We start from the raw sequence: 21,732 nt of genomic DNA, 5'->3' as shown, positions 1-21,732 counted from the left end.
GATTTTAGGTTTTACATAAGATTGAGTCTTAACATGTATTTTATCCTTTCTATGTTAGAGGAGAAAACATAACAAAGCAGGACAGAACTAAACTTTTTCCTACAGGCATATAAAGCTAAAAAGACATATAAATCTGCTGTATAAGGAATTCTATCCTGGTCACTGTGCTATTTCTTGTTATCATCAACAGAATTGGCTATATCATCAGATAAATTATAATTGAGCATATCAGTACATAACATAATTAACAGAAATACAACTTTATAGATAGTGTAGAGCTACAAAATCAGGTAGTAATCAAATCAGAATGGATATCATAGTGAATCATTGTCATTTTCAGTATAGTTGTCTGTACTCCTCAATTTGTTGCCATCAACCTTACAGGTTTTGAATAAAATCTGTCAATAATAAGCAGCAATCAAACAAGTCAGATTTAACTAAGATCAGTCATGATATAACAGTATAAGTCATACATGGATCCTGATTGAGTTAATAAAGAATTAAAGATGTCCCCTATGCTATGGTCAGCCATCTGGGTCCCTCAGATCCAGTGCTTGTATACAAGCTAGGGCAGAACGAGTTCCAATCAAGCAGAGTGGTGCGAGTAATAGGGGTTTTAATTCCTGATACACTATTAGCTATATCTTCTGCTTTTTTTGAGGACTATTCCTCCCTTTTACTCTCCCAGAATGAGCTGCATTTTTGGGTCTCCCCAACACTCACAGTTTTGTATGGGGGAGCAACCTGCTATTTACCTAAGTGTTTCTGAACTTTCTCACTCCTGGGATGGATTTCTAGTTATATTTCTTCATTTATTAAAGCCTGTCTGTTCAACCTATCCATATATACTGGTCTAGTTATCCCTATTACTCTCTGGTTCCCTATAATATTGAGTTCCATTTTCTCATGTTTGATTTTGGTCCATATAACCTTCTTTAGGCTAATTATATTTCCTATAAAGAGCCTCTCAGTGGACCCTATCTCTTGAACCACTCTTCCTGCTATTCTCTATTTTTCCCTTAAGTTAGTGTATCTAGGCCATCTATAGTAGATATTATAACCAACCTTCTCTGCCTCATTTCTGTTGAGCTCTTTTTCTGTCATTAGTTGTCAGTTTGTCTTTTTCATTTCACTTTCTGCTCCATTCATTGTGGCCTCTCTGCTACTGTTTTTGGAATCTTGTTATTTTTCTCTTTTAGAACGTCCTGCAGTATTTTCTGTAGAGTTGAATAGGTGGTTGGAAATTCCCCTAGTTCCTCTTTTTAATGGAAGCAATTTGTTTCTCCATTAATTTCTAGGGATATCAGGATATATCAATCTTGGCTGGAGGTTATTGTCTTTCAAAGCTTGAATTATTTTACCCCACACTCTTTGTGATTTGATGGTTTGTGCCAAGAAGTCTGCTGTAATTCTGAGGGGTGTTCCCTTGTAAGTGATCTGTTTCTTGTCTCTGATGGATTTTAATAGTCTGTTCTTATATTGGATTTCTGGAATTTTAATTATTATATGCCTGGGTGTAGTTCTGTTTGGGTTGTAGGTGGCTGGGGTCCTGTATGCCTCATACATCTGAGTATCTTTACCTTTTCTTAAATTAGGGAAATTCCCCTGGATTATTTCTATGAAAAGCCTTTGTAGTTCATTTGTTTGTGTCCCTACTTCTTCCTTTGTGTTCTTAATTCTTAAGTTATAGATCCTTTTTATCATCTTCTAGCCTTTCTATTATTGCTGTTTGTTTCCTTGTTATTTTAAAGAAGTTTTTCCTTTCATGCTCCCTAATTATAAATCTGTCCTCCAGTTCAGATTATGTATCCTTAGTTTCTTTCAAGCTGTTATGCCAGCTTTCAATAGAGATTTTAGTTTCCTGGTAATCTCTTTAAACCTGCTTCATGTATTCTATGTTTTCTCTATTTTCTCCATCAAACAATTCTCCCTTTTTTTTCTGTTCTTCTATTCCACCATCTGTTTTTTCCTGGGTGGTGCTTAGCATTGCTGCAACTATTCTACTTATATCTTGCCTTACTTTGTTAAATACTTCACTTTTGAACTTGTCTATGAGGCTCCAGAGATATCGCTTTATGTTTCTTGGTGCCATAGCTGATATTGCATGTTTTCTGTCCTCATTCTCCTTTGCATTTACCTTTCCTGGATCAGTGTTGTCAGGATTGGGGTACAAGGACCCTTTCTTGTTGCCTCTCCTTCTCATATTTTTTGTTCCTTCCATACAGGTGTATATAAGAGGCCCAGTTTCTTTCTTTGTGGGTTAGTTTGTTTGAATCACACCGGCTAGGTGTTCCCACCCACTGTAGTGTACTAGGGAGACACAGACCAGGGTAGCATATGTTGGGCCTGCCCCTCCACGTCAACCTACTGAAGGCTTCACTGCTAGGGTGTACCACCAGGCACAGGGACCTGGTTTGGGCTAGCCTACTGGGTCTTAGTCTGTGGCATCACCCAGGTCAGGCACTTCCCACCAATCTCGCTTGAGAGGGGAATATTTGACTGAAGTCACTGCAGTGTCCTGTTCTGGCTAGTCTGCCTGGTCCCAGAATGTCCTCTGTTGGAGCGTCCTTATCCATGGAGGGGTCCCCATTCCTCTAAGTCACCACAGGTCAATGCAGGGCTCCCCACCAGTTCTGCTCTCAATTCAGTTCACTGATTTCCACTCTCAGAGCTTGTGCATCTCTATCCCTGCTGTGTGGATTCGGATGCAGCAGCAGTGGCCGGGAATTCAAATTACGGTTTCCAGAGGCATGGATTCCAGCTTTGGTGCTGAGACTTTATCTGTTCCAGTCATAGCACCAGGATTGCATTTCCAGTTGATTTCTATCAGTTTAGTTTGTTCCTGGGTCAGCAGGGTATATCTCCCCCTTCTTAGGACTCCCCACACTGCACCATTCCTGGATTCTGAGCTGGCTATCTTAGAGAGCCTCTGTAGCTGTTGTTATCTATGCACCATGTTCTCAATTTGACTGTTCTTGTTTTCCTGGGATTTTGAAGAACATCATTAGGTAATTTATTTAAGCTCACATTGTTTTTCTGATGTGAGATTTTCCTGCTATGAGCTTTTCTCTTAGGAATGTTTTCACTGTATTTCATAGGTTCTGGTATACTGTAGTGGTATTATCATCTGATGGTAGGAACTGTCTAATTTCTTCTTCAGTTTCATCTGTGACCCATTGATTATTCAAGTGGATATTATTTAATTTCCCAATATTTGCAAGGTTTCTGTGATGTCTTTGGCCACTGATTTTTTACTCTAAGTATAAAATCAGAATAAACTGATATAAGTGAGAAATACAAAGACAGTACAAATGTTGTTTTAAAAAAAACTAGTCACAGAAATAATGACAGTAAACTTCCTGCAAACAGGGAAGGAAATATACATCAGATAAGTAAGGTACATAGAACACCAAATAAGTATGAACAAAAGACAACCTCTCCTTCCCACATTGTACTCAAAATTTAAAAATTCATCACTGGGACAAAATTTTAAAAGTTGTTAGATAAAGACAACAAATCACATTAAAAGGCAAACCCATTAGAACCACAGGAGACTTCTCTACATAAAGTGTAAATTTTTGGAGTACATGGAGTGAAGTGTTTCAAGGCCTAAAAGATAACAATTTCCAACCCTAAGTTCTGCATCCTACAAAATTTTCCTTCAGAAGCATGAAAAATAAAAGTATTTCCACGATAAGGATCACCTCAAAAAATTCACGACCACCAAACTGGAATTACATAAACTAGTCAAAGATAAAGGCAAATGAAGCCAACCAATGAAGTCAACTACATCAATAAGTCAAAATGAATGAATACAGCTGATAATGGTATGAAACTTGTACAAACTGTGAGCTAAATAAACCTTTCCTCCTTTAACACTGGGCATCAGGTTTTTTGCCTAAGCAATGAAAAAACTAAATAACATATCCACTTTCACAAATGCACAGATTGACCAGACAAAACATGAACAAATAAATAGCAGAGTTGAACCAAATATTTTAACAAATGGATTTCAAGGGACAGATCAACCAGACAGAAAATCAGCAAAGAAATAACAGAACTGAATCACACCTGTGAACAAATGGACTTGGATAGACATATACAGAGTGTTCCATCCAGCAATATCAGAATACACATTCTTCTCAGCAGTACATGGGTCATTCTCAAAAATGGAAGATATATTAGCATGCAGAACATATTTAAATAAATGCAAAATATTTGAAATTTTCCCTTCCATGTTATCAGATCATAGTGCCATGAAATTAGAAATTAATGATAAAGGGTACTTCAAAAATTTCACAAACACGTGGAAACGGAATAACACACTTGAGTAATCAGTGGGTCACAGGGGAAATTAAAGAAGAAACTAAACAATACATACAAGCAAATGAAAATACAAATACAATTTACCAGAATCTGTGGGATGCAATGAAAGTCAGCCTCAGAGGAATATTTGTTGCACTGAGATCCAATATCAAGAAAACAGAATAAATACAAATAAATAACTTGATGCTATACCTCAAATATATAGAAAAAGAAGAGCAAGTCAAGCCATAGACAAAAGAAGAGAGGGAACTATAAAAATCAGAGCAGAAATCAATGCAAGAGAGACTACAAAAACCATCCAAAGAATCAATAAATCAAATAGTTGGTTCTTTGAAAAAATAAATAAAACTGATAAGCCCCTAGCCAAGCTTATTTAAAAAGGGGAAAAAAGCTCAAATTCATGCAATAAGAAATAAAAAGCCAAATTCAACAGACTCTACAGAAATACAGAAGATTATCATGACCTATTTCGAAAACCTCCACTCTCATAGGTTTGATAACCAGAAGAAATAGACAGATTCCTAGAAAAATACGAAGTACCAAAGCTAGATCAAGAAGATGTAAAACTGTTGAATAACCCAATTTCTATTAATGAAATTCAAAATATAATTAAGTTCTTACCTACAAAGAAGAGCCCAGGCCCAGATGGATTCACTGCAGAATTCTACAAAAAATACAAAGAATACTTAATGCCAACACTCCTCAAACTCTTCAGTGAAATTGAAAGGGAAGCAATCCTTCCTAAGTCATTCCTGGAAGCAAATATTACTCTAGTACCCAACCAGAGAAAGACCCAACTAAAAAAGAGAACTATAGACCAATCTCCCTAATGAACACAGATGCAAAAATCCTCAATAAAATATTGACAAAAAGGAAGCAGCAAATCATCAAGAAGGTTATACACCATGACGAAGTGGGATTCATCCCAGGCATGCAGGGATGATTCAACATAGGTAAATTGATAAATGTAATCCACCATATCAATAAAGCCGAAAGTAAGAATCACATGATTATTTTTATAGATGCAGAAAAATCTTTTGATAAGGTCCAACATTCATTTATGACAAGAACTTTACAGAAAATTGGAATAGATGGTCTTTACCTCAATATAAAAAGGGCTTCTTTTTTACAACAAACCAACAGCCAGTATCATACTAAATGTCCAAAAATTGAAGGCTTTTACTTTAAAATCCAGCACAAGACAAGGATGTCCCCTGTCACTGCTCCTATTTAATATAGTACTGGAAATACTAGCCAGAGCAATTAGACAAGAGAGAGAAATAAAAGGGGTAAAGAGAGGAAAATAAGAAGTTAAATTATCATTTTTTGCATATGACATCATACTCTACATAGAAGACCCCCAAAACTCCACTGAAAGACTCTTAGATATAATAAACCAGTTAAGCAAGGTAGCTGGACACAAAACTAATACTCAAAAATCAATAGTATTCCTATACACTAACAACAAGACCACAGAGAGAGAAATAAGAGAAGCCACACCCTTCACACTAGTAACCAAAGAAATGAAGTATTAATCAATTTCTTTCACTTAAGAAGTGAAAGACCTATACAAGGAAAATTATAGTACACTGAAAAAAGAAATTAAAGAGGATCTCTGAAAGTGGAAAGACACCCCTTACTCATGGATAGGAAGAATAAATATTGTGAAAATGGTCGTTCTCCCAAAACTGTTATACAGATTCAATGCAATCCCAATAAGAATACCATCAACATACCTCATATATCTCGACAAATAACTCCTAAAATTCATCTAGAGTGAGAAGAGACCTAGAATAGCAAAGACACTTCTAAGCAGTGAAGGCAAGGCAGGAGGCATCACAATCCCTGACTGGAAGTTATACTACAAAGCAACTGTAGTAAAATCAACATGGTACTGAAATCAAAATAGAGCTGAAGATCAATAGAATAGATTAGAAGATACAACCACAACTACAAACACACTCAACCACCTTATTTTTGATAAAGGGTCCAAACATGTTCACTGGAAGAATGACAGTTTCTTTAATAAATGGTGTTGGAAAAACTGTCTCTCCATATGCCGAAAGCTAAAACTACATGCATGCCTATCACCATGTCCTAAATTAAAATCTAATTGGATCAAAGATCTGAATATTAAAACAGAAACACTAAATATATTGGAAGAAAAATTGGGTGAAAACGTTGAAGATATATGGGTAGGTAGAGAATTCATGAACAGGTCTCTAATTGCATGGGAAATACTTCCCAGAATCAATAACTAGGATCACATCTTATTAAAAAGTTTCTGTGTATCAATATAAGTCTCCAGCATAATGAAAAGAAACCCCACAACCTGGGAAAGAAATCTTAGTGATTTCTCCCTCAAACAAAGGACTTCTGTTTAAAACATATAAAGAATTTTAAAATATCAGACCCCTAAAATTCAAAGATCCATTCCAAAAATGGGCATCTGAGATGAATACATACTTCTCAGATGAAGAAATACAAATGACAAATAAATACATGAAAAAAATGTTCATCATCATTAGTCATTAGAGAAATGCAAATTAAAACCACACTGAGATTCCATCTCACTCCAGAAAGAATGGCCAGGTCAAGCAAACCACCAACTGCTGGAGAAGCTGTGGGGAAAAAGGTACTCTCTTGCACTGTTGGTGGGAGTTTAGACTGGTGCAACCATTGTGGAGGTCAGTCTGGAGAATTTTCAAAAAAGCTGGGATTGGAAGTCCCATTTGTTCCAGCTATTCCACTTCTAGGCATATTCCCAGAAGAACTGAAAACATCATAGCACAATGATATATGTGCACCCATGTTTATAGCAGCACAATTTGTAATAGCCCAGTCTTGGAAACAACCTAAATGCCCATCAACTGAGGAATGGATAAAAAAGTTGTGATACTTTTACATCATGGAATATTACTCAGCTATAGAGATTAATAACATTGAGAGATCTATAAATAAATGAATGCAACTAGAGACCACACTCATAAGTGAAATAAATCAAAGTCACATATATAAATACCATATAGTGTCCCTAGTTTGAGAAATGGAAAGTATATATAATATTTTATGGTAATCGTGGTTTCCCATTATATTGCTTTGAAGTCTTATAATGTTTCCATTCATTGGTTGGATTGGTTTTATTCTGTTTTGCTTGATTTTATTATGTGTGATGGTATGAGCATTTACTTTGTAGAAAACATGAGATTATGGCAGCCATTGCTGGTTTAGTATCATCTTCCTTTGAAGTCCTATCATGCTTTTGTTATTGTTTTTATTGGTTCTACTCTGTTGTGTCTTATTAGATTTTTATTATGTGTGATGATATAAACAAATTTTTAAGGAAAATGAGATTATAATAGCCACTTTTTGTTTCCAGTTATTTGGTTTTGAATGTTCTGTAATCCCTTCATTCTCTTGAATAATTTTACACTATTTTTGTCATGTTTGACATTATTGTGTGTGAAGGTATGCTGAACTATTTCAAAGAAAAGAGACATTATGGTAGCTACTGTTGATATCCCGTTGTTTTTTGTGAAGTGCTATATTCCTTGCATTGTTCTTTTCTGATTTGCTTTGTTCTGCTCTCTTTTCCTTTATTCTCTTTAGAATAAAAAAGATCTAATTTTTCCCAAAATGGCACCCAGCTCTGTACTCTCTCCTAGGATACAGCAGATGCTTTTGCACTGGGATCATTCACCAACTCAGTATTCTCTTCTTGATGGTTCCTTTCTCCATTCTCATGGAGAATCAAGTTTATCTTGAGCATCTCATATACTACATTGATAGATGTCTTTTCTTAGTCATTCTTCTTCAATCAACATCTTGATCTCTTTTAATCTGCGATTACTATGAGCATTCTCTTTCCTTTCTCCAAAGTCCTTCCTTACTACTTTTGCTCTTGCCTCTGAATGCTCCAAGGTATTTCACTACCTGTTTTGATTCCTCATATCCCAGATGCAATGAAGGAATTTCAGTGTGATACTACTCAGAGATAAAGCCTTTGGGAAGTGATTGCTTCATGAATGTTGAGCCCTATAGGATTAGTGTCCTTAAAGGAATATTTAGAGAGCCAGCTATCTCCCTGTCTGGTGTCTGAGAGTACAGTGTGCAGCCTAACAGAAGACTCACTAAACTCAACCAGTCTAGCACCTTACATTCTGACTTCCAGCCCCTAGAACTGCAAGAAATACTTTTTTGTTATTTATAACTGACCTAGTCTAAGGTCGAGGACATAGTGAAGCAAAGGAGTTCAGTGGTGTGAGGATATTTAGGAATGAGCTGTCCGCACCAACAGAGACACCAGAAGCATAAACATCAAGTTGCCAACCTTTATGTTTTAGAACAAAAATCTCTGGTCTCCTCTCTCTTTCACTTCAGGGGAATATGGACTCTCTGCTTGACCTATCTGACTTGTGTTGCTATCCTAGCACCTAAATCAGTGACCTAATATGCCTGCAAAGTCCTGCACAAGCTCCTTGAGCAGGCTTTCACAGCCAAAACTTCCTGCTGCTTTCTGCTTTGCGGCTTCCCCACCAGTGTACAGATTGTGCTCAATATCTCTCTCTGATCACTATGATTTAACTCTGGGCTTATCCCAAACCTTGATCACTTCCAAGTTCCCAACACTTTCCCTGTGCAGGAAACCTTGAAGCATGCCAGCTTTTTGGTATGGTTTGACTCTGCTGCACAACTTGTCTATGATTTTATGCATGCAAAGGGTTCCTGGATTTTACTGCAGCACTGTTATGTCATGTAAAAGTGTGTGTGCATGTGTGTGTGTGTGTGTGTGTGTGTGTGTGTATCTACATATGCAATATGTATCTAACTGTTTTGACATGTCTACAACTGCTGTTGTCACAAAAGTCCCCTCTACTCTGCCCCAACATGAACAACACTTGGAAGAGAAATTGTCACATTTCCAGCCAAGAAAGCAGAATTTTGGTGAGTTTATAGATGAAATGAACAGGCCTTTAGCAGGAGTTTCTGGAAATGACCTCCTTAGCTTTCTTGAAGCAAGTGGAAAAGGAAGTTATTAGACAGATGAATTTCATTCAAGGCAAATCTTTCATGTAGGGCTGGTGTGAAGAAAGAAGTTAGGATTGGTTATCCTAAAATGAAGAGGATCTTGACCATTTATAATAAAAAATAATCTCTTATGGTGGTATGGACAGATCATTGCATTTGTTTTTTTATTGAAAATAAAAGCTGGAGCTTTTGGAAACACCCATTTATTATCTCCCATTTTTACTGGTCAGAGAAAAGGGGTCTGGCTGGATTCTCTGGGAAGAACCTTACTAGCCAGCAATCAAATTGTTGGCTGCAGTAGGTTGTTTCCTTCAGGATCTTGGGAGGAGTAATTTTCACAAGTTTAACAGAATAAATGGACTTTTATCCCCATTTCTTTGCTAGCTGTTGATGGGGAGGTACCCTCATATCCTAGTGGCCTCTGTCATATTCTTGCATGTGTTTGTTCTCACCCTGAAAACCATCAATGGTACACTGAGTCTCAAGCTTTGAATCTCCTTGATATTTACTTTTGCTACCAACTGGGAAAAGCACTCTGATTCAGAAGGGCTTGTGGGATTAGATTAGACTAATCTGTGGGAAGCCCTGTAATTGGCTGCCACCTTATATCTATAGGCAGCAGCCACCTTAACCCCCTCTAGGAGTTAAGTTTGATAGTTAAGCTTCTCTCCTTGCCTAGCCTGTTTGGCCTATTCAGGGATTATGTTAATCAGCCTGCTTTATGAGCCTGCGTGTGGGAGATTTGGATTACCCTATAACCCTCGGTCTTGCCACTGTTGCTAAATTACATGTTGATGTCTCAGAACCCAACTCCCTCCTCCCCCAATACCCTATATATTTGTTACTCTTTGTTTGAATAAATGAGACTTGATCAGAAACCTATCTTGTCTCCATTCTTCGCATCTCTTTTCCCTTCTCATCCCCATTCCCCCTTTAGTGTCTATGTTGACTCACCCGTGGGCCTGGACAAGTGGTACCCAAAGTCAGACATGAGAACAGGGGACTTCGTGAGGGACACTGTTCATGTGCCCAAAGTAGAAAAAGGAAAACAAAATAGAGGACCTGGTGATGTGGGAGCTTGCCATGCTGCTGAACCTTGGTAAGTGAACAGCGGTTACGGGACAAGAAATTAGCCAGCATGAGATTTTTGTTGAAAGTTTAGAAAAGCTTTAAAGACATGAAGGGTAAAGGAAAAAATTAAGCAATTGTGTCCATTAGCAAGAAATGAGCCAGCATGAAATTTTTGTTAAAAGTTTAAGAAAAGCTTTAAAGACACAAAGAGTAAAGGAAAAATTTAAGCAATTGTGTCCATTAGAGCTTAATGAACTTTATCTCTGGGAGCAAAATGACCCGGTAATTGCTAACACTCAACCCCCTGCAGGCTTAACACAGGGCAGGACCACTGCGCACCAGGCAGCCGGTGCAGGCAAAGCCCTTAGCAAGGCCCTAGCTGCACGCCCTCCCCATATTGTAAATATGGCCGTATCACTCCCGCTTCAGCGTGTTTAACTTTTGATGCTAGGAAGAAATTAAGAGACCAAATTGAACTTTTAAGACAACAGATTGAATTGGAAAAAGAACATCAAGATTTAATAGCTAATTAGAAAGGCTAAAAATAGCAAAGTGCAAAATGGAAAGTAAAACAAACCCCAGAGTTTCCTCCGGATTTCTCCCACTCAGTGGTCCCCCCCCCCCGGGGGGGGCATGATTTCTAATTTTACCCTCTGGCCTGACCCAAAATTGAAGCTAGATGATATGAAGGCTTTCTCTGTGACTGAAATGACAGACGCAGAGGGCGGAGGTTTCTGCCACTACTCCAGTTTCGATTTCAAACTGAATATAGAATTAAAAACAGTGGTTGCACAGTAGGGAGCTATAGCTGCATATAGTACCACGATCTTGGATTCTTTGGCTGATGGCTGGCTCACATCTACAGATTGGCAAGGATTGGCCCAAGCAACTTTATTGGGTGGGCATTATCTTTTGTGGAAATCAGAATATATAGAAAATTGCAAAGAGACCACCAGCCACAATATACAAGCTGGCAATGGGTGGAACCTTGATATGTTAATAGAAGAGGGCCCCTATGCAGATAGAGAGGCCCAAAAGCAATTTAACCCAGCGCTTTTCACTCGAATTCAAACAGCAGCTACTTGAGCATGGAGAACATTGCCTACAAAGGGTGATATGAGTTCCTCTCTCATGAGCATTAAGCAAGGGCCCAATGAATCTTTCTCAGAATTTGTCGATCATTTGATTACTGCCGCTGGCAGAATTTTTGGTCACGCTAATGCAGGCACAGATTTCGTTAAGCAGTTAGCTTTTAAAAATGCTAATACTGCCTGTCAGGCTGCTATCAGACCTCATAAAAACAAAACAGACCTAACAGGAACTGCTTATCAGCAAGGCCTTGCTATGGCTGCTGCCTTGCAAGGGTTTACAATTAAACAATTTTTATCTCAAAAGCATAAACAAAACTATTTTACCTGTGGAGAAACTGGTCATTTTGCAAAGAACTGCAAGAAGGACTCCAAAGACAGAACATCTTAATGTTAATTATATAAAAGGCATACTTTATAAGCCTCAAGGTCAAGGCATAATTAAAAGGGCATACCTGTTGATAAAATTAAAAAGGGAGAATAGTACCCCACAAGGGGGCCACCTAGAAATATTCTATCTCATGCCTTATTCATCCTTAATTTTTTAAAATTTGGATGCTGCTGGACAATCAGCAGCCACCCGTTTTTGGCATATTAAAACACAAAAGCAATTTGCTTCTGTACTATGGAGAGATCCCCTGACTAACTCATGGCATGGTACAGACCCAGTCCTTATCTGGGGATGAGGATCAGTATGCATATACTCTAAAAGAGATGAAATCTGCGAGATGCCTACCAGAATGACTGGTTAAACAAATAGATCAAATGCAACAAATAGAAGATAATGTTACAGATGACTCCAGGGACAAAAATGACCCCTGAGAGATTTTTCCCAGCTCTTGTTTTTCAGATGATGGAACTGACAGCCTGGATCCTGTCCCTTGGGATTATGATGATTTTACCACTGTCAGAAAAGGGAGACTTTGGACCCCTCACAATGCAAGGGCTCTGAGTGGCACTCTGTTCGGTTCCCAATGTGATTTAAAGGGAGGTATAGTTAAAACTAAGCACACCTCTTACACTAGAATGACAGATTTACAATGATAATATGGCATATCTTCAATGCCACTCCCAAGTGGGAGGAGGCAATGCACAAAAATGGGTATGTCTCTCCAAGCCTCTTATAACCCCCCCCAAATAAGGATCAATTAGACCCATGTCCTGACTCAAAGTGTAGTGCCAGCCTCCCGTTTAGAGTGCAGCCTATAGGTTTCAGTGATTCCCCCTACCTCCAGGGAAGTTCTCGTAACAATATCTCTGACATTGATGCTGGGTTTGTCACCCTCACTAACTGCAGTTCTATAATTAGTTGGACCATTGCTTGGACTGTTGGTTTTACTCTCATTAGGCCCTTTTCTTTTTAATAAGTTGATGGCTTTTGTCAAACAATAGGTGGATGCCATAAAAATGCAACCTATACAGGCCCATTACCACGGGCTTAAAATGGCTGTTAGAGAAAATTATGCAGAGCCTGCAAAACTGTATTATGATAATTCTTTGTAAAAGCATGCTGCCCACTCCATTTCTCTTACCTTTGTGCGATAGACTGGATAGCCAGAGACAGGCAACTGGGCCTCACATGGGATGCTAACCTCCACCTAAGACAGGAACTGGGCCTCTCGCTGCCCTGCCTTACAATGACAGGTAAGGCTAGGTTGGCCTCCCTGTGGAAGCACCCTGACCCAAGACAGACACAGTCTCCTCAAGGATGCAGCATCTTATATACCTTTTATATTTTAAAGTAAAGGGGGACTTATGGGAAGCCCTGTAATTGGCTGCCACCTTGTATCTGTAGGCAGCACCACCTTAACCCCCTCTAGGAGTTAAGTTTGGTAGTTAAGCAGCTCCTTGCCTGGCCTGTTTGGCCTATTCAGGGATTATGTTATGAGCCTGTGTGCGGGAGATGTGAATTAGCCTATAACCCTCAGTCTTGCCACTGTTGCTAAGTTACCTGCTGACGTTTCAGAACCCAACTCCCTCCTCCCCCAATAACCTATATACTTGTTACTTTTTTTGAATAAACAAGACTTGATTAGAAACCTGTCTTGTCTCCATTCTTCATGCCTCTTGTCCCTTCTCATCCTCACTCCCCCGCTAGCATCTATGTTGATTCACCCATGGGCCAGGACACTAATCTAGTTAATTCTTGTTTAGAACAATCTTAATACAAATGTGAAGGTCACTGAGGATCTTTCCAGAAGGAGATCCCATCCAAGAAGGGGAATGGGGCACTGGAGAACCACCAAGAGTGAATGAGAAAACATATGATGTTTTAAGGAACAATTTTAAGGATGTTGTCATGTAGTGATGAAAGGGCTTGTTGTCAACATCCATATAACCAATATTGAAGGTTTGACTCTGTAGGTCCCAAGAATGTTGACAAAGAAGAATGAGTGGCCCTCCTATGAGCAGAAATAAGATTGACTTATCCTTAACTGGAAGAGTTACCTGTGTTTTATTTGGTGATATGCTAGCTTTGCAAGAGGCACAGGCCTCACTGATCTTCAGACAAAAAGACAGGTCGCATTAGGTCAGCCAATCAGGGAATGGGAGTAGATGGACCCACCCCTAAGTCAAAGCAGAGACAGTTCATATTCTAGTGACCTTTTAAGCTACCCAGGAGATAGGTTTTTTTTGTGGAGCTGAAGATTTGGACATTGCATTGTCAGTGTTGTTTTGCTACCTTGAAAGCAAAGTCGAGGGGGTTTAGAGGTTTTTTGGGTAACTAGCCTGGCCTAAGTGTTGCTGCAAGAAGGTGGAGACCGATTTATTGGAGGCTTTCCTGGAGACCTCTCTGGCAAGTCTTTGGTTTTTGTGGACCTTGAAGGTAGTGGTCATGATATCAGCCATAGAGGTTTGAGGACCATCCTTGAATTTTTTGAACTTGGTCTTACTGTCAGGGGATCGTTGTAAAAAGACATGCCTTGATAAAAAGTTGTCCCTGAGCTGAGGAGGGATCTAAGCAGGAGTAGGCTTTTATATCTGCTACTAGTTGGGCCATAAATTGGGCTGGGGTCTCTTGGGAGTCTTGATTGGATTTTTGCATTTGGTCAAACTTAATGGACTTAATGGAGGTCTTGTTTAGACTGGTGAGACTGTATGACTCAGGGCTCCATCTAGGGTCCTGTTTAGGAACAGCAACTATGCTTTTTGTGATCATCTCTGGTGTGGGTGGCCACCCTCCAAACTTGTCTCTCATCAGGGAGTTCAGTGATGGTGAGAATGATATGACTATTACACAAGTGAGGTTAAAGGAGCAAGTGAGATGAAGGAATTCCTCAGTGTAACGTCAGGGATCTGATGAGATGGAACTAAAGCAAGCTTTTATTTGGGAGATTGGAGAGGCAGAATGAAATATGGATGTGAATAAGTCTCAAAGAATAGAAAGGTTTGGGGTAGAGGAACTGGGTGGACTCAGCAGAGGCATTCTGTTGGGAGTAAGATCTGGTTGAGGTGGTGAGGGAGGGAGCAAGGGGCATCAAATACAGAGGTTTGATTGTGGGACTGAAATCTTTGTTTGAGGAAAAGTTTGGAACAGGAGGCTGGCATGGGTCAGGGCAGAGAAGGAGCCATTATCAGGTGTGAATTAGAACAGAATGAATAGAAGGAAAGATGAGAGCAGCATGTGCAAAAGACCTGATCATAGAGGACCTTTTCCAATTTGTGTGAACTCTAAGAAAGTGTTCAATGTCAGAGAGAATCTGAACATCGAAGGAACTATATTTTGGTCAAAGAGAGCCATTATTTTGTTTGTAATGTGGTCCAGCCATGTTACACAAAAAGATGTGGCATTTTGACTTGAGAAAAGATTGGAGAGGGAAGTTAATGAGGAGGCACCCCAGGAGATAACTTTAGGAGAAACAGAGTCAGTTCCTCTGATGATGAGTGAGGTCTAAGCATGTCCAACAAGAAGAAGGGTGAATGGGATTGAAAGAAGTGTTACCCAGACAAAGATCAAAGACCAAAATGAAGGTTAAAGAAGGTAACTCAAGTCCAGATAGGCATGTTGTGTCGAGGCCAAAGCTGGAGGCTGGGCCTACTTAGCACTTGGACAATGGGCTGGAGGATGGACACCTTCACCCATTCCCCAGGAGGACTTACCCCATAGTCTAAAATGGTGGTATTTAGGCAGAGGAGATGCTGGGAAGAGGTCTCTGGTGGGCTTGAGGCAATGAGGCCACTGGATCTTATGGTCCAGAAGAGAAACTGCGTGCTGGAGTGGGGAGGGGTCTCTAGATCACAGCCTCCTGTATTTCAGGTATACATGTATAGTGGCAATCCAGTAGCTAACGTTTGGGGTGGGCAGGGCTAGTGGGATGAGCTGAGGTAGAGTGAAGTGAAGAGAAGCATGAGGTTGGGGGAGTGAGAATAGTTGAGTACATGGCTACAGAAACAGTTAATGTTCTGTCATGCATGAGCTGAGTCCTAGCAAGTGGAGTGGCTTACTTGTTCTAGCAGAGTAACTCAGACACCTTGTGGGTCGGGGGTAGATAAGGATCAGAACTATCTGTCAAACCATTTTCATGCCACCTTGAAAGCTTTATTCTTAGGTGATAAAACAGAGAGCTCAGCCAAGTACCATTATGAGACTCAAAAAGAAATAAAATGAGGAGATGTGCTAGCCTTCACCTTTGCCTCTTGTTTCCCCTACCTAGTTATTCCCTGTATGGTAAAGGTAGCCCTGTGTACTTTCCCTTGAATTAATTGAGTGCTGTTCATGTTACACTTTGTCATCAATATTGATGAGTCATCGTTTAATTTCATTTCTTAGTCCTTGCCCATGGGTTGAACTACAGTTTTAATGAGCTGGAATGTACCTTCAGATAATATTCCCCATATTCCTATGTAGTGAAAGGACTATACCACAGTATGCTCACAATTTCTACCTTACTTATTTTGTGCTGTGAGTTGTTTCACAGATGAGGGGACCAGGGTATATTTCTGAACCTTGGACCACAGCTAAGTCTTCATGAGCACTTCTTGCCATCTTATGCTCATGTTAGTCTTACTGCTGTCAGGACTATAGTCATGTTTTAACAGCTATATTGCTCTACAAGATTCCCTGACTGCCTTGTTATTCTGGAGATAAAATATTGTTGAGATACATTTAGTAGCATGAGAGACATAATTTACTGCTATGATTTAATTGTGTAAACATCCTGCATCCCTTTAAAATACATTCTATCCATTTTCTCATTCTACCTTCATGAATTTCACTCAGAGGGACTGAACATATGATACTCTAATGGCATTCTGAACTTGAGGGCATGAGGGTACTGTGAACACAAAGAGATGATGGCAAGTGTGTATTACTAATCTCATTTGGGTCTCACTGAACCCAAATGGTAGGCAGTAACCTTGAAGAAAAGGAGATTTTCCTGACAGAAGAGAATGTGGGTGGTTATGACAGTTTCCTGAAATTCTAATGACATAAAATTACACCTGACCTTTCTCATCCTGGAAAAGACAGAATCCTGACCTTTGGTAGGAGTGCCAGGGAGCACTGCTCAATGATTAAGAACCTTGTCACTGGTAGGAATATATGACAAGGAACAAGAGCAGAATGGGACTGGGGACACGGCTTGTGGTCAACACTTGAGGGATTGCTGGGGTTAGCCATCAGAATGTGCAGACAGAATGAATCTGCTCCTCAGGTAGGAAGTAAGGTGCAAGGACCTGTGTGCTGTTGTGTTGCCCCTGGGGTCAATGCTCCAGATATTATTACTTATGACTGACACTTACAATGTTGTCCTTGGGGAAAGCTCTTTTATGTCTGCTGCTTGGCAACCAGATTATCATAGCATTCTTTGAATATATGTCTTGAGCAGATGCATTCTTTCCTATGTCATTAGATAAAAAGTTATGTATATTCTTACAAATTTTGTCCCTGGAAGTTGCCCCCCAAACAGATTGTGCCATTCTTTGGGTCAGGAAATCAGTTCAGCCTTGTGGCCTTCATTACCATGTAGAGCTTGTTATAGCAATAATCAGGCAAAGTCATGTGAGCACAGAAAACTCAAAACATGCAAGATTAGGTGAATATAATTTTGCCATTATGATTTCATCAGAGAACTGAACACATGAAACAACTTTGCAAGAATTAACCACCTCCAAATTCAGAAGACATGACTGAAAGACTTTCTTAGAAGCTCAAATATTTAGCTTTAATTATCAACAGTGATTTGTGCATGTACCCATGCACATTTGCATGGGACTGTTCAGGCAGGGTGGATAAAGGACAGAGGATGATAACGATTCTTATTTCTTGGAGTTAAGCACTGCAATAAATCATGTTTGATAAGCATATCTCTGTCATACTCACTTCTTTATCTCCAAGTATTTTCTCAATATTACAAGGGAGGGAAACTGTATTCTCAGAGAAGCTAAAACCTCTCACAAGTCATATAGCAGTATAAGAGTGCTTGAGGTTCAAGAGCTGACCCAATTGCACCACAGATGAAGGCCCTCTGGATCTTTCTGTAAAGACAATCCGGGTCATCTCTCAATCATTTTGCCAATCATGTTCTTATTTCTCCCATCCCAACTTCCACTTGAAGAAGTCTCACTTGGTGATCTGCTTACTGCTGTGGTAGACAGTAAGGAGAAATTTCAAGGGTAGTCTCTGACTATGGGGAGAAACCTGGTAATCTTTTATGTATTAAGGGTTATTTCATTGTTCCTTTTATGGCGCAGTTTTACAGGCATTCAGAGGAGGAAGAAGGATCATGGACTGAGTGAAATACACATGTAAGTCTTGCATAGAAAAGTGGTAGAGTTAACCTCAGTCTGCAGGAGGGCTCAAAGAGAATCAGCATGTGAGACAATCATCAGGTTAACTGAGGAGATCAGCTACTCCACCCAACTCCAACTACCAATCCTCCACCCTTTGTTAGCATTCAGGTCAGTGTGTTCTCCAAAGAGACATTTGCAGGAGACAGTTCTATATCCTGATTGCGTCATCAGCACAGACATCACATTCCACAATGAAAAACTTCAGCCTTGCAATGTGATCTGAAATTATTGTAATTGAATCCACAAAACAGACATTCCATCATGGTGGGTATGTAAAGTAACCCATTTTAGTAGAAATAGCTCTTTGGTCTCCAAGGCAACATAGAAATAAGTCATGCTAATAGTGTAAAAAACTAACATTCATTAGTAATCATCACATGCTAGGCACCTGTTATTATCTTGATTCATTTACTTTCATGACAAACTATGAGGGAAGTATGACTATATTATTCAATTTATGAGAGGATTTTGAGAGCTAGACTTGCTGACTAACTCCAAAGCCTATCAGCTTGATCACTTGCCAGTAATGCATGTATTTTATTGCTGAAGTATCTCTAACTTTATCAGAATTGAGAGAAAAAACAGGGCTTAAAGTTTCAGCTCAAGCTCTCATTTCTGGAATGGTTGCCCACATCTAAAAATCTTCACTAGATCTTGTTTCCCTGTCTTTTAAAAGTTGTGCAAGCACATTTTTACCAACAATGTGACCACATAGATAATGCAATATCTTGTCTCAGTCCATCCATTTCTGTTTGTATGTGCATGAAATGATGACTCTATCCATGTGTATGTCCAAGAAATGTTTGGAGAGCACCTGTGGGTCATAAACTCAATGTCCACACCGTGTTAAGATTTCAATATATTAGACAAGGGAAAAGGGGTCAATGAAGGGACTAAAATGAAAGAGATAGAGTGAAGGGAGAAAGGGTTCCTTCAAAATACATCATGTACATGTAGGGAAGTATCACAAAGAAATACATTAATATGGACTAATATGCACAATAAATAGTAGGGGGAAAAAATTCAGTGTGATACTGATAGCCAGGCCAAGGGTTGCTGGAATTTCAAAATCGCAGATCACTGTTGTCCCTTTTGGACTCATTTGCCTTGTTTGTGCATTCACTGATATGTTTATTACCAACTGAGAAGCACAAACCTTTGGATTCAAACATGATTTACCCATCATTAAGGCTGTCCAGTCACTTGCAATCTCTACATGATTGACAAGGAAATATTTTTTTTTAAATGCCAAGCATTTAAAAAAAGCTTCACTAGTGTAATACTCCTCACACCAATCAGGCATGTATGTCACCACTGTACAGTTTGTTCTTAGTTTAAAGAAAACAAAAAATGTATCTAAATGGCTGTGTGAGGACAACATGTATCTTTATTTTCCAGTCGTGGTTCATGTATATAACTAACCACTTCAGAAGACACCGTTTATGTCATAGCCACAACGACCAGCAAGAAGAAGTGAGAAACTCAAGAGATAATCTGATATTTGTGTCAGCATCTAGGTTTAACTCATTCTATAGGGGTAAAAATGACCATATTACAGAGCTCTCACTGAAACATGGGGGAAGTGATGGTGTGTATGTATAAAGCAACGAGAGTTTAGAAATCAAGTATATAGGCTCCAATGTGGGCCTCAGCATAAAGTTTGCTTTATTGTATTCTATATTTGCTTATGGAAATAAGGATCTGTTCCCCAGAGAACACTATAAAATGATTATTTTATTCTGTTGCAGTAAACAGGTGTTGCTCAGAAAGAGCAAGAATTCTATGTGAATTAGAAAAGCATGATGAAAATTGTCACTGCTCTAAGAGGAAAACTGCAAGGAAAAACCCATGGCCACCTAAGGGAAGCAAATGCTGAAGTGTTTCGTGTAGCCAAAGGCTCTGGAATCTCTTCGTTGAGGAGGTCCATGTGTTATGCAGGTGAGATGGAGCTGAGTGGTCAGCCTTCAGGCATACAAGCAAAGCATGAAGCCTTACCAAGAGACACAAGTTGGCAACTCAACATTTTGTTCTCTCAGCAATCCTGTGCATGCACTCCTTATTGTTGAGCCTAAGTCAGGGACTCATTTTGGTGAGAGGATATGCTTTGACAAAGAGACATTGCTGGAGATGCTGAAAGGTTCCATGTTTGATGTAGTAACTGTGTATAGAACACTTTTAGAATAAAAAAGGATCGAAGTTGCTGTGAGTGATTTTGGGTACAAGCACACACAGACACACAAAGACACACACACACACACACACACACACACACACACACACACACACACACACAGAGAGAGGATTTTTGTTGGGTTTAGTTAGCCCAAATCAAGTGTTCAAAGTGCAAAGTGCTTGGTATCACTCATCCCAGATGCCAGATGCCAGGTCTATGAAAATGACCAGTTAGTTGGCATCTGCAGACCCAACTCTGAGGATCAACCTGGTCTTCTTTACAAAAGCAGTTCCATAATGTAGGAAAGGGGCCCTGTTTCAAAGTGTAAAATATCTGGTTCTCAACTGTGGCACTGCTAGTTTCCCAGTGTGTGCCTTCATCAAATTACTGACCCCTGTCAATTTCATCTGGATCGGATGTGGTCATGTGGATGACTTCCTGCCAGATTCCCTCTCCTAAACTTGATAATTGGAGAGCCCACACCATAACTGTGTCAAGATTACAGTGAGGAACACTCATACACTGTGGCATCTGGTAGGTTTTCCTTTAAGGACAGGTCCTTTCTCCCCAAGAACCATGCTCACCTCACCTTTGCCAAAGCATTCTAAACATTCTCATTTGCTTAATAGTACTCCTAAGATAGGGTCCAACTTCACCTCCTGAGCTAACATGGCTCCCCCTTTTCAAATTCCTAAGTTTGGAAAACCTCCAGAGAAGTCTCTTCTTTCATGTGGTAGTCTTAGCAAATACTTTTTATGTCTGAGCAGAGATTACTTTTGAAGGGCTTGCTTCCTTCTCTGCTATTAAATAGAGTGTAATTTTAAGATCAAATGACTTGAGATGGTATAAGCAGGATTAAACAAACTGTGAAGATAGAATGGAGATGGCATATTGTGCTTACTAGGAAGAGAGATTTACTCTGCTCACCCTGGTCCAAGATTGCAGTTACATTACAAAGCATTATGCTTCTTCACAATTATGATTTCATGATTCACATCGCTAAATGGGTTGCAAATGACAGAAAATGTGTTTATTTGAGCTCCCTATCACACTGTGTTTTACTACACATGCCACTTAAGCAATATATCATGTGTTTAAGCCTGTAGCATTCTTCCTGGTATTCCCATGTCATATTACATACGTGTGGTTTCAGAGTTCAAATACCTTGCCTTTTTATTATTTGATTGTTCACTGTATTGCTACGGAGAAAAAGGTAGCCTTGTATTTTTCTCTTGTCCCAGCCATAACACTCTT

General features: G+C 39.4%; 1 protein-coding gene across 5 annotated transcripts in view; it reads left to right on the top strand.

Moving 5' to 3' along the window:
- Nucleotides 1-21,732, top strand: part of LOC134475440 (protein VCF1-like) — a 161,006-nt gene that overhangs the window by 134,130 nt on the left and 5,144 nt on the right. For 2 of the 5 annotated variants that reach the window (XR_010046559.1, XR_010046562.1), the window contains exon 3: nt 20,054-20,243. The exons of 1 other annotated variant lie outside the window; for it this stretch is intronic. The gene's annotated coding sequence lies outside the window, so the exon portion shown is untranslated. Of the gene's footprint in view, nt 1-10,291; nt 10,448-18,120; nt 18,261-20,053; nt 20,244-21,732 lie in introns of those variants that run through there. 2 more of the 5 variants (XR_010046564.1, XR_010046560.1) reach the window with 2 other exon arrangements.

This window comes from Cavia porcellus, unplaced genomic scaffold, assembly GCF_034190915.1.
Source record: "Cavia porcellus strain 051 isolate PalLab524CR breed Dunkin Hartley unplaced genomic scaffold, mCavPor4.1 scaffold_3, whole genome shotgun sequence".
Lineage (NCBI taxonomy): Eukaryota > Metazoa > Chordata > Mammalia > Rodentia > Caviidae > Cavia > Cavia porcellus.
The sequence above is the reverse complement of the archived record's forward strand: the minus strand, read 5'-3'. Positions and strand labels throughout refer to the sequence as shown.